Source organism: Mauremys reevesii, linkage group 12, assembly GCF_016161935.1.
Source record: "Mauremys reevesii isolate NIE-2019 linkage group 12, ASM1616193v1, whole genome shotgun sequence".
Classification (NCBI taxonomy): domain Eukaryota; kingdom Metazoa; phylum Chordata; order Testudines; family Geoemydidae; genus Mauremys; species Mauremys reevesii.
Window position 1 is genome coordinate 46,168,175 of NC_052634.1, and position 13,907 is coordinate 46,182,081.

Genomic DNA, 13,907 nt, shown 5'->3' on the forward strand with positions numbered 1-13,907 from the left:
CCCAGGGATGACGCTAAGCCCGTGCTACTTCCTTGCTTCCCCGAGGCCTGTGGGGGAGCCTCAAAGGTCCCATTTTGCTGCCTCTTGGCCTCAGTGCTTTCAGCTGGTGGTCCAAAGAGCGGGCTGGATGCCATTCAGAAACCCATCTGCCAGCAGCCGTGCCGGCTTAATCCTCAAGGCCGAGCACAAAAACTTTCAGCCGGGAACATTTCGCTCCCTTCCCGCCTCTGCCCAAGCGGCAAGGGAGAAGTGGAGGAGACATGCCGGCTCAAAGACGCCTCCCTCCCACTTCCCTGTACGCTGTACAAAGCTCTTGGCCTGCCTCATGCCTCGTCAGGAAAGTGCGGCCATGCGGCCGAAGCCTGAGTCACGTCCGCAGCCTGGCCCGCCCCGCCCCAGCTGACGGCGCGCAGAGCCACGCGAGTCAAAGGCAGGTCGAGTCGGGAGCCTCGGCTCTTTCCCCTGACAGCCACACACACAGCGCTGCCTAGCGCCCCCAGAGCCTCCCTCGTGTTCTCCTGCAGCAGCCGCCTGCCGGGGTGGTGGGAAAAGGGGACCAGGAAGCACTGCAGCCTCATTCCAGGACAGGAGGCCCTCACCATGCCGAGGTCTGCCTCTTGCCTTCAGCCCAGGCAGCCAGAGGTGCCGGGGAACTCCCTGGCAGGCCGCTTCGCCTCAGCCACCTCTTGCCTCATGGCCTAGGCTCTTGGTGCTCTGCTGGTCACCGGTCGCTTGAAGGCCCAGAGGGAAAAGAAACAAGCGCAGGCGTAGCAGAGGACGGTTTCGATCCATCGACCTCTGGGTTATGGGCCCAGCACGCTCCCGCTGCGCCACTCTGCTGGCTCTTCACACCCTCCCCCTGCCATCTAGCCGCCACTATCCGGATTAGTGCCTTACACGCTCTCGTGCTGGCAGGCAGATGCGCAGGCTGCTAGGCAGCTGCCCTGGTCACAGGATTTTACAGCTTCTACAGGGTAAAAGGGATCTATTTGGGGTTTGGACCCCATTGGGAGCTGGGTAGCTGAGTGCCGGAGACGGGAGCACTTCTTAAACAGTTTTCAGTTAAGCTTTCAAGCTTGTGGGGGACGAGGTTCAGCCTTGGATCCGTGTCTGCAGCAGGCAAGCGCGTCTGGCTCAATCGACCCCCGCCGTATTAGCAGACTAAAACGCGGAGCGAACGCACACGCCTTGCAAAGGAACAGGAGCCGGGATCGCGAACAAAAGTCAACTTTTTATTAAGATGACGTTCAAAGAAAAAAAAGTGCACAGTACAGAGTTTCGGCATAGAAGTTTCTGGTGCTCAGGGAACAACGTACAGCTTACCCAAGGGATGCAAAATTCAGTTTAAGATCGGGTGGCATAAGGAATACATAATCTGCAATAGCTCTGACGGGGGGGTAAAAGGTTAACGTACAGATACTGAGTTAGGAGGGTATGTTGTCCATATGAGGGCTACGTTCGGGTGTGGAATATAACGAGCGGTTACGACGATGAGGATGGATTGACCCGCGTTTGGTGAGTTTTAACGTTCGGTGTTTTGGAATCTTTGCCACAATCTAGTTGAAGCAGGGTCAGTATGAAGTCTGCCCTGCCATCTGTTGGTGATGTGTTGTCAAGGCCTTTTGGGGCTGATGTCATTTGCATGGTTACACCCACCCCGGATTGCATGATGGGAGTGCTTGTCCAAACGGTCATTTCAGCTGCTGCGATATCCCCAGTCTCTTTGTTATTGGGGCAGGAGTAATCCAGTGTATTTTCCTGTTGATTTTGGATCAAGGACAGAGTAACTGTACCTGGCATTTGAGGCCTGAGAGCGTCACCCTCTCCTGAAAAGTACTCACCATTAAGGGGTATGGGTTCCTAACGGCAGTTCGTGGGGGGAGGTAGAAATGGATGTTTGTTGGTGTCTTGCAGGTGCTGCTGATGTCCTTTCTGCTGTCCCTGGTGTGGAAAGACAGAGGCAGAGGGGGTTTTGAATCTCTTCAAATTGTTGTGAGTGCTGCAGTTGCTCACCCTAAGCTTATGCCGTTAGATCTCTTTCACGGTGTATTTTAGTCCTGAGAGGTAAAAGGTGTGTTGTTAGGGATTGAGGTAGCAAACGTTAGTTGCAGAGGTGGTGCATGTACCACAGAAGTTGTGTGCCCCCCCCCTGCCCCCGTCCAAGAGTCCAGTATTTGCATAAACGCACCCAGTGTCCTGTGACTAACAATCTCGTTCTGCTAACTCTTCCAGCAAAACAGGCCAAAGAAAGTGTATGCGAGCGCTGTACCACAGCCCCGTTGCTCTTTTCGGTTCCTTCCCACAGAACTTTTGCTCAATACCAATCCAGTTCCTTGCTGTTGCTTGTCTATCCACTGCATGCATGTGCTATACGGCACCCTGAGCTGATGCCCGGCTTTTGTGCTCAATACAGCCGTGTCTCTGTGGCGCAATGGGTCAGCGCGTTCGGCTGTTAACCGAAAGGATGGTGGTTCGAGCCCACCCAGGGACGACGCTAAGCCTGTGCTGCTTCCTTGCTTCCCCGAGGCCTGTGGGGGAGCCTCAAAGGTCCCATTTTGCTGCCTCTTGGCCTCAGTGCTTTCAGCTGGTGGTCCAAAGAGCGGGCTGGATGCCATTCAGAAACCCATCTGCCAGCAGCCGTGCCAGAGGCTCAAGCTTAATCCTCAAGGCCGAGCACAAAAACTTTCAGCCGGGAACATTTCGCTCCCTTCCCGCCTCCGCCCAAGCGGCAAGGGAGAAGCGGAGGAGACACGCCGGCTCAAAGACGCCTCCCTCCCACTTCCCTGTACGCCGTGCAAAGCTCTTGGCCTGCCTCATGCCTCGTCAGGAAAGCACGGCCATGCAGCCCAAGCCTGAGTCACGTCCGCAGCCTGGCCCGCCCCAGCTGACGGCCGCGCAGAGCCACGCGAGTCAATGGCAGGTCGAGTCTGGAGCCTCGGCTCTTTCCCCTGACAGCCACACACACAGCGCTGCCTAGCGCCCCCAGAGCCTCCGTCGTGTTCTCCTGCAGCAGCCGCCTGCCGGGGTGGTGGGAAAAGGGGACCAGGAAGCACTGCAGCCTCATTCCAGGACAGGAGGCCCTCACCACGCCGAGGTCTGCCTCTTGCCTTCAGCCCAGGCAGCCAGAGGTGCCGGGGAACTCCCTGGCAGGCCACTTCGCCTCAGCCACCTCTTGCCTCATGGCCTAGGCTCTTGGTGCTCTGCTGGTCACCGGCTCGCTTGAAGGCCCAGAGGGAAAAGAAACAAGCGCACGCGTAGCGGAGGATGGTTTCGATCCATCGACCTCTGGGTTATGGGCCCAGCACGCTCCCGCTGCGCCACTCTGCTGGCTCTTCACACCCTCCCCCTGCCACCTAGCCACCACTATCCGGATTAGTGCCTTCCGCGCTCTCGTGCTGGCAGGCAGATGCGCAGGCTGCTAGGCAGCTGCCCTGGTCACAGGATTTTACAGCTTCTACAGGGTAAAAGGGATCTATTTGGGGTTTGGACCCCATTGGGAGCTGGGTAGCTGAGTGCCGGAGACGGGAGCACTTCTTAAACAGTTTTCAGTTAAGCTTTCAAGCTTGTGGGGGACGAGGTTCAGCCTTGGATCCGTGTCTGCAGCAGGCAAGCGCGTCTGGCTCAATCGACCCCCCGCTGTATTAGCAGACTAAAACCCGGAGCAAACGCACACGCCTTGCAAAGGAACAGGAGCCGGGATCTCGAACAAAAGTCAACTTTTTATTAAGATGACGTTCAAAGAAAAAAAAAGTGTACAGTACAGAGTTTCGGCATAGAAGTTTCTGGTGCTCAGGGAACAACGTACAGCTTACCCAAGGGATGCAAAATTCAGTTTAAGATCGGGTGGCATAAGGAATACATAATCTGCAATAGCCCTGACGGGGGGGTAAAAGGTTAACGTACAGATACTGAGTTAGGAGGGTATGTTGTCCATATGAGGGCTACGTTCGGGTGTGGAATATAACGAGCGGTTACGACGATGAGGATGGATTGACCCGCGTTTGGTGAGTTTTAACGTTCGGTGTTTTGGAATCTTTGCCACAATCTAGTTGAAGCAGGGTCAGTATGAAGTCTGCCCTGCCATCTGTTGGTGATGTGTTGTCAAGGCCTTTTGGGGCTGATGTCATTTGCATGGTTACGCCCATCCCGGATTGCATGATGGGAGTGCTTGTCCAAACGGTCATTTCAGCTGCTGCGATATCCCCAGTCTCTTTGTTATTGGGGCAGGAGTAATCCAGTGTATTTTCCTGTTGATTTTGGATCAAGGACAGAGTAACTGTACCTGGCATTTGAGGCCTGAGAGCGTCACCCTCTCCTGAAAAGTACTCACCATTAAGGGGTATGGGTTCCTAACGGCCGTTAAGAACATAAGAAAGGCCATACTGGGTCAGACCAAAGGTCCATCTAGCCCAGTATCTGTCTACCGATAGTGGCCAATGCCAAGTGCCCCTGAGGGAGTGAACCTAACAGGCAATGATCTCTTTCCTGCCATCCATCTCCATTCTCTGACGAACAGAGGCTAGGGACACCATTCTTACCCATCCTGGCTAATAGCCATTTATGGACTTAGCCACCATGAATTTATCCAGTCCCCTTTTAAACATTGTTATAGTCCTAGCCTTCACAACCTCCTCAGGTAAGGAGTTCCACAAGTTGACTGTGCGCTGCGTGAAGAAGAACTTCCTTTTATTTGTTTTAAACCTGCTGCCTATTAATTTCATTTGGTGACCCCTAGTTCTTGTATTATGTGAATAAGTAAATAACTTTTCCTTATCCACTTTCTCAACATCACTCATGATTTTATATACCTCTATCATGTCCCCCCTTAGTCTTCTCTTTTCCAAACTGAAGAGTCCTAGCCTCTTTAATCTTTCCTCATATGGGACCTTCTCTAAACCCCTAATCATTTTAGTTGCTCTTTTCTGAACCTTTTCTAGTGCTAGAATATCTTTTTTGAGGTGAGGAGACCACATCTGTATACAGTATTCGAGATGTGGGCGTACCATGGATTTATATAAGGGCAATAATATATTCTCAGTCTTATTCTCTATCCCCTTTTTAATGATTCCTAACATCCTGTTTGCTTTTTTGACCGCCTCTGCACACTGCGTGGACATCTTCAGAGAACTATCCACGATGACACCAAGATCTTTTTCCTGACTCGTTGTAGCTAAATTAGCCCCCATCATGTTGTATGTATAGTTGGGGTTATTTTTCCAATGTGCATTACTTTACATTTATCCACATTAAATTTCATTTGCCATTTTGTTGCCCAATCACTTAGTTTTGTGAGATCTTTTTGAAGTTCTTCACAATCTGCTTTGGTCTTAACTATCTTGAGTAGTTTAGTATCATCTGCAAACTTTGCCACCTCACTGTTTACCCCTTTCTCCAGATCATTTATTAATAAATTGAATAGGATTGGTCCTAGGACTGACCCTTGGGGAACACCACTAGTTACCCCTCTCCATTCTGAGAATTTACCATTAATTCCTACCCTTTGTTCCCTGTCCTTTAACCAGTTCTCAATCCATGAAAGGACCTTTCCTTTTATCCCATGACAGCTTAATTTACGTAAGAGCCTTTGGTGAGGGACCTTGTCAAAGGCTTTCTGGAAATCTAAGTACACTATGTCCACCGGATCCCCCTTGTCCACATGTACATGGGGCTTGTACTCACCTAGCGGTGCTTCGAGTCTTCGGTGGCACTTCGGCGGTGGGTCCTTCACTCGCTCCAGGTCTTCGGCGGCACTGAAGGACCCGCTGCCGAAGTGCCGCCGAAGACCCGGAGCGCCGCCAGGTGAGTAAAAATTAAAAAGGCACCTCTAGCCAGGGAAGGGATTCTCACTGGGTGCGGGGCCCTCTTAGGCGCGGGGCCCGATTCGGGGGAATTGGTGGAATTGGCCTAAAGCCGGCCCTGCTGCAGGGGGTTGTGCCGATTGAGTGTCCGCACTAAGCTCGGCATCAATAGGGTGATCCCTGGGAAGCTCAGGGTCTCCAGGTTGCCTAAGGAGGGGTGAACCGGCCCAGGTCAGAAACAGAGCAGGTCAAAACTCCTGTGCTGATCAGTAGTGGGGTTGTGCCTGTGAGTAGCCCCTGCAGCGTAGCCTGGGCAAGACAGTGAGACACGGTCTCTTTTAAGACCCCCCCCCCCCGCAGAGCCTGGAGGGGGGATGGGAGCACCCACATGCTGGGGATTCTGACTTGGGGGGAGGGACCCCCCCTGCACACGGATCTTGAAAAGGGGAACAGCGACACCCACACACCACAGAGCCTGGATGGGGGGCAGGGGAACCACACACGGGAGCTAGTTCATGGGGTGGGGGACACACCCATATGCTCCGTTGCACCATTCTTAATGAGAAGAACGGGGGCATCCACACAACACAGATCCTTAACGGGCGGGGGGGACACCCACACACATTAACCAGGAGGGACAGGGGCACCAGACACCCCCAGTAGCGTGGAGAACCCCCACATCCACCGGATCCCTCATGGGGGGTAAGACAGAGGGGATTGTAATGGGGCCCAGCGCACCCACACACCGGGGATTGTTAAGGGTTGAAGGGACAGGGACACCCACACACACTGAGATCACATCATTGGAGGAACGCAAACCCTCCACAGAAGGACCTGGTCTGTTCCATGATGGCAGCCCAGCCTGGGTGAGTCAAAGTCTCCTTTTATACAGGCACGTCCCAGAGATCCTGACTAGGGGGAGAGAGACACCCACCCCCAGAGATCCGTAATGGTCTAGGGTGCACCCACACACCAGGGATTCTTATGGGTGGGAGGAATGGAGACAGCCAGACACACTGAGATCACTTCCTCCAAGGAGCCTGGGCCAGACAGGGAGACACAGTCCCCCTTTACATATCTGCCAGACAACCTTCCTTCCATTCCCTCCACACAATGGTCTTATTTGGAGGTGAAGCCAGGGAAATCCCATGGAGGATTCTTATCTGGGGAACTGGGGGGACCCACTTACCACCAGAGATTCTTAAGGGCAGGAGGAACAGGGACTCCCACCTCTGTAGCATGGGGGTGGGTCGCCTGCTGGGATCATCTGGGCATATTTCACCTCGTCAGTTCCCTGCCATTGCCTTGGGGGCCCCTTGTTCGCTGCCTCTGGCACCCAGTTTAGCCTCCTTCCTGAGCTGAAACGCTTTGATCTATCTAAGGTCTGTGGGATCAATACGTGTCATGGTGTAATTCTGTGTTATTCGGGGGTCAGACTAGCTGAGCTAATGGCCCCTTCTGCCCTTAAACACCATGAAAACATTTCCCTGGCTCCTCCTTGTGCCTGACAGACACCACGGTGAGGGGCCCGATAGAAGATCCTGGACACAGCGCTCTGGCTCTTACTTTACTTGGGGACGTCAGCGCTTTCCTAGCAAAGCTGCTGCTAAAGCGCTGGATTTGGGGAACGGTTCGGCTCCGGTTCAGAGATCTGCCTGCGGGGTGTGAACCTGCCACGAGGAGCGGGAAACGCAGCCAGCAACAGGAGGCGTTGGCTGAGCTCCAGGCTGCCCCCGTGTGGCCAAAGCTTAGAACTGAGCAGGGGAGTTTAAAGCTGGCGCAGGGAGGGACCTGAACACGCGTGGCACGAAGGCTCCTCCGTGTAACACTTGTTGGGTGGGCAGCTGAGCGTAGCTGATTGCCGGAGTTCAGGGCTGCACCCCGGGGTGCTGAGCAGGTGTCTGTGCTCAGGTTGGCCTCGCTATGATGGTTTCTGGGAAGTTTGGGGTCCCCAGTTCCCCCTAGGGAGAGGGGAGCCAGCTCAGGAAAGGAGGTTTTCAAAACTCTGGTACCAATTGGCAGTGGGACTGCCCCTGTGAAGAGCCGCTGCAGCCCCGCCAGGGACAGCCGGTCTCTCTTTATGCAGGCCTCCGCCCCCCCCCCACCCATTCCTCAGGACGAGGGTTGTGCTCAAAGATCTGTGTCCCGTGTTTTCACCTCCATGTGAAGCGCACAGTGCAAATAACCTTCAGCACATCATCTCAGTTCCAGGCTCCACTTCCACCCGCTCAGAGCGCAGAGCTCCCAGGCTGAGCCTGAAATTGGAAGCAGGAGACCTTGTAACCAGCCAGGCCCCGTGGCTGGTGCCTGTGATCCCAGCGCCTGGGGAGGCTGAGGCCGGCGGATCGCTTGAGCTCAGGAGCTCTGGGCTGCAGGGGGCTGTGCCGATCAGGTGTCCGCAGCTTGGGGTCCCCAGGTTGCCTAAGGAGGGGTGAACCGGCCCAGGTCAGAAACGGAGCAGGTCAAAACTCCCGTGTCAATCAGTAGTGGGATCACACCTGTGAATAGCCCCTGCAGCGTAGCCTGGGCAAGACAGTGAGACACAGTCTCTTTTTATACAGACACCCCCCGCAGAGCCTGGAGGGGTGACGGGAGCACCCACACGCTGGGGATTCTGACTTGGGGGGAGGGACGCAGCCAAGCAACACGGATCTTGAAAAGGGGAACAGAGACACCCACAGATCCCGGATGGGGGCAGGCAGGGGAAACCACACACGGGAGCTAGTTCATGGGGTGGGGGACAGAGACACCCACCGGAGATCCTGGATGGGAGCACCCACATGATGGGGATCTTGAACTGGGAGGAGGGAAGCACCATGTACCAGAGGTTCTGAAGGGGGAACAGGGACACCCACACACCAGGTGTCTTGCAGGAAGAGCTGCGGTCTTCATTTACACAGGCAGTGATGGGGAATTAACCACGTCCCTTGCAGAGCTTGTTCCACTAGATAATCAACCAGAATGGGATAACAGGGGCTGCAGGTCAGGAGTGAGGGGCACCAGCAGTGCAGTGACTGCAGAGCTCAGCGGGAGCCCAGGGGCCTGCGAGTCGGGAGTGAGGGGCACCGGTAGAGCTGGGGGAAGCCCAGGGGGCTGCGGGTTGGGAGTGAGGGGCACCAGCAGAGCTGTGAGTCTGGAGGTCAGGACTGGGATGGCAGGGGCTGCGGGTCGGGAGTGAGGGGCACCATCAGAGCTGGGGGAAGCCCAGGGGCCTGCGAGTCGGGAGTGAGGGGCACCAGCAGAGCTGTGAAACTGGAGGTCAGGACTGGGATAGGATGAAGGGCAGAGGGTGATTGGTGGATGGGCCCATCTTGCTGGTCCTCTGGGCCAGGGAAGAATGATGGGGTTGGAGTCTTGTTCTTCACATTCATGGTGCGAGTACAGAAGGTGCTGGAGCTCTGACCAGGGAGGGCATTAGGAACCCATTACCTTGCAGGGAAACATTCAACCGCTGATCTATACTCGCAACAAGGAGTGTCCTGTATAGCCCAGAGCAGGACCAGTTTTTAACCTGGGGGTTAGTAAACTTTCTCTCTTCTATACAAACACCACAGCTTACAAACTCCCCACCCCCGCTCTGTGTCACCAGAGCACAACAACAACTCTCCCTGGAGCACACACAGCTCCCCAGCTCCCTTCCCGTCAGTCTCTCCAGCATTGCTCCAATCTCTTAAAGCAGGGTCTCAACCTCAATTTACCTTAGGGCCAGTGCCAGTCCTCCAGTCCTCCCAGTGGGCCAATAATGTCACTCATACTGCCCAGAACCCGCCCCCCAAAACTCTGCCCCTCACCTGCCTAAGGCTCTGGGAGGGAGTTTGGGTGGGGGGAGGAGGTCTAGGGTACAGGCCCTGGGCTGGGGCTGGGGCTTGGGGTGCAGGAGGGGTGCAGGCTCTGCGGGGAGTTTGGGTGCAGAAGGGGTGAGCGGCTGGTCTCTGGGAGGGAGTTTGGGTGGGGGAGGGGTTCTGGGGTGCAGGCTCTGGGATGGAGTTTGCAGCGCTGTAACAAGGGCGAGGCGAGTGAGGCACTTGCCTCGGGCACACAAAGATGAGGGGCGCAGCTCTGCCACGATCAGCGGCGCTTCAGCGGCAGCTCTACCACTGCTGCTTCTTCGGCAGCAATTCGGCAGTGGGTCCTTCTCTCCGAGAGGGACTCAGGGACCTGCTGCCAAATTGCCAGCGAAGGATGAATGAAGCGGCGGTGGCAATTCAGTGGCAGGTCCTTCCCTCCGACAGGGACTCAGGGACCTGCCGCCAAAGAGCCTGGAGCCGGCCCTTGCCTCGGGCACAAAAATTCCTTGTCATGGCTCTGGGAGTTTGGGTGCTGGGTGCAGGCTCTGGGCTGGGGCAGGGGGTAGGGGGAACAGGAGGAGGGGTGGGGTGCAGGCTCTGGGAGGGAGATTGGGGCAGGCGGGAGAGGGTGTGTGGAGGGAGAGGGCACAGGCTGTGGGAAGGACTTGGGGGCAGGCGTGTGTGGAGGGGGTGGTGGTGCAGGCTCTGGGAGGGAGTCAGGAGTGTGGCGCTTACCTGGGGCTCCAAGGTGGGGCAGGCTGGGTGGCCTCCATGTGCTGCTGCCCCCAGGCATCACCCCCACAGTGTCCCATTGGCTGCAGGGGCTCGGGGCGGGGGCAGCGCGCGGAGGCACAGCCCCACCCTGCCCTGCCCTGGGGAGGGGCCGGCAGCCACTGGAGCGAGCAGGCAGATGCTGCTCAGCTCCGCTGCACTGCCGGGGCCCCTGGCGGGGGGTGGGGAGGAAGCGCCTGGGGGCAGCAGGTGGGGCCAAGGGAGTGACCTGGTCCCAAAACTGCTGGAGCCCCACGGGCAAGACCTGGGAACCAGGACTGCCAGCCAGACAAACACCTTTAAGAGGAGGCGTCCCTCTCCCTGTCACAAACTGATCTTCCTCCTTCAGTTCAGTGACAGCCTGAATTGTTCCTTATCCCGCCAGAGCCAGAGGACTGAAAGCAGCAACATCAAACCCCTGTGTAGCTCGCAGGAATGGACATAAACGCTCCCTGGTATCTGAGGAGATGTTCAGCTTTGCCCTTGGTCAACTTCAAGGCTAAAGGGAAAGGAGGTGGCACCAGATATAAAGAGTGAAACACGACACATCATAGTTATGCCCATGGTGGCTGCAAAATCTTTTGATGTACTTCTTCTTATCAGCAGTGTATTGTTTTCTCTGGAGTCTAGGCCTTGACCAAGAAATTTGTATCTTGATAAAATAATCGACTGCCCCTGGTGAAGGCAGTGGACTTGACACCCACTGGGGTGTCCCTACACAGGTACAAGTACTAACAACAGTGGCTGCCTTTAGCCATAGATTTTAATCGGGGCAATAAATACAAACCCCTGTTAAATCATTTCTCAGCCTGAGTCCTTCACCCACATTCCCTAGAGCATTGGGCCACCATGTGGACGTTTCATTTCCGACCTCAGTTTCACACAGAGACAAAATTTCCTTTACACAGATCCATGAACAGCAAAACCTCCCTGTGTCTCTGGTCTGAGCCAGGGTATTCGATTCCAGTGAACCCTTCTATCCTGCAATGGAGACGGTCAGACTGAGGGGACGTGGCACCTGCATCCCTGCCAGGGAGATATTGGCTCGGCTCTTTCTTTCTGCTGCTGCTGTTAGTCCATGAAACATCAAGGGTGAAATGCAAGACTGAATTCATGCACCAGCCCTCAGTGCCCCAGAGAAATCCTGCCCCCTGCTATTGGAACGATGTGCTGGAGATTTGACTAGGAAAGGGACTGTCTGAATTGTCAGAGATGGGAATGAACAACAATCTACAGCAATGTCATTCACACAAACACTCTCCCATCCTGCTCCAACCGGAAGGGAAATGGGCAGGAATTCTCGCTGTTCAGCCAAGGACACACTTACACTAATGCAGCCATGAGTGTGCTGGGGAAGCTGGTCTGGGCAAACAATTTGAAGTGACAATTCAGTGAGAACAGAATCATCATGTAGTGAAATAAATATAGCTCAAGTAGTTGTGGCGGAGGGGTTAAGGTGATAGACTAGAAATCCATTGGGGTCTCCCTGCGCAGGTTCGAGTGCTGCCAACTACGCAAGTGCTGCACTGTTGTTATTATTGTAGTCTTAGTACCTGAGCATCCACAGTGCAAACTGGAGCCAGATCTAGTTTCACTCTGTCTACACTTAAAACACTGCAGTGGCACCGCTATAGCAGTTTGGAGTAAACAGTGACTGGAGTAGTTTTCCCATCCCTGTAATAGCTACATGGACAGAACAATTCTTCCTTTTCTTCAGCACTATCTAACCAGGGCTTAGGTCACCTTAACTAGATGGGTTTGGGGGGGTGTCACACCCTGAGAGACGTCGCTCTGCCAGTTCAGTGCCCAGCGTACACCAGCCCTTAGATCCCTCTTGGTATTTCAATGCAGGCACTGACCTGTGAGAGGAAAACATCAGCTCACAAACACAGAGACTGAATTCCCCACAATTAATCTCGCTGCACTTTCCAGAAAGTCACAAAATTCATTTAGTTCTTGCTAGGACAGAGAAAAAATAAGTGACACTAAGTTTTTGGCTTGGTTAAATAAAATTAAGTGTTTAATCAATATAGTAAAAAATCTGTATTGATTCTTCTAACTAGCACCACAGCGTGAAATAGGAACAGAGACAAATCTTGTCAGTGACGACCAATTTTGCAAATGATCTTCCCATTATTAATTTCCACGCTGCCCCCACTGGAGGTCTGGGCATCTCCAGTGTCATTGCTCTGCGTTCACCTTCCCCTTAGACTTGTTCTCGGACATTCGCCTTCCTCTGCAGCGTGGGGTTCAGGTCACTTGCTGGAGGATTCCCTGCACCTTGAGGTCTTTAAGCCACAATTTGAGGACTTCAATAACTCAGACATAGGTTAGGGGTTTGTTACAGGAGTGGGTGGGTGAGATTCTGTGGCCTGCGTTGTGCAGGAGGTCAGACTAGATGATCATAATGGTCCCTTCTGACCTTAAGTCTATGAATCTAGTCCCAAATTTGGAAAATTGTGCAGTTCAGAATGTGAAAAGTGACCCCGTCTCCTTCCTGCACCTGCTCTACATTGCTCCACAGCAGCTTCTCCACCTGCAGAGTCACCCCAGCACGGCAGTGCAGCCCCCAGGGTTCAGCAGGGGCCCCTGGCAAGGACCGTGGGTGCAGCTAACAGCCCGGTGTGCCTGGGCATGAGACAGCTGTAAAAAAGCAACACTCCCCCCAGAAGTACAGAGACTGAATTCCTCAACTATAACATCATGGCCCCTGTAGAAAGCCACACGTCAGTTGTATTTTCACAGGGAGATGCAAAAATCAAGTGACACCAATTTTTAAGTCGAGTAAATAAAGTTGAGGAGATAGTTATTAACCTCCCAAAAATACACTAAAGATCCCTCAACATGACCCCTGAAGGTGAAATATGAACAGAGACAAACCTTGTCAGCAAAGGCTCATTTCCCAAACGATCCTCAAATAGTTACTATTCCCACCCCTCCTCCGCAGGAGCTCTGTGCAGTGTCACTGTTCTGCAGGCAGCTTCCCATTCAATGCTGTTGTGGGACATTCCCAGGCCTGGAAATGTACCAATGACAGAATTTGAAGAGCAAACCAGGCGGGATTTGAGTGTTTTGTCCCTGTCCACTTAGTCTTTGTCAATAGTACAGACGCCAGGGGCAGGACTCCAGGCTCTGCTTGAGGGATCCTGGCACAAGGCTGAGGGAGGAGAAAGGATTGTAGATTCTGACCTGTGCTCTGGAGAGAAGATAATAAGTGAAGGGGGCATTTCTGACTCCTCCCCTGCCTCAGTGTCCCCAGGGCTGGAATTCTACATTCCACAGGGACAAATGAGGGGGTGATGCCACTTGGTTAATGAAAGCCAGTGCTCCAGGTAAGGTTTGAACTCACAAGCTCAGCATAGCTCCTCTCAGCACTGCCCTATAAGTACTATGTGCTAACCAATTGTGCCACTGGAGCACCTGTTAATTGGTGTTCTCCCAGTTCCCTAGGTTGAGAAAGGCAAGGAGTGACCCCAAAACATTCTCAGTGGGGCTGAGAGCAGGTAGCGACAAGTGTTGGTACTCGGTGGGGTGGATTCTTCTTAAGGGT

General features: G+C 54.1%; 1 non-coding gene across 1 annotated transcript; it reads left to right on the forward strand.

Annotated features, from left to right (window-relative positions):
- Nucleotides 1-2,417: 2,417 nt before the first annotated feature.
- Nucleotides 2,418-2,491, forward strand: TRNAN-GUU. The gene has a single exon. It is a non-coding gene; the product is annotated as a tRNA-Asn (tRNA).
- Nucleotides 2,492-13,907: the final 11,416 nt, after the last annotated feature.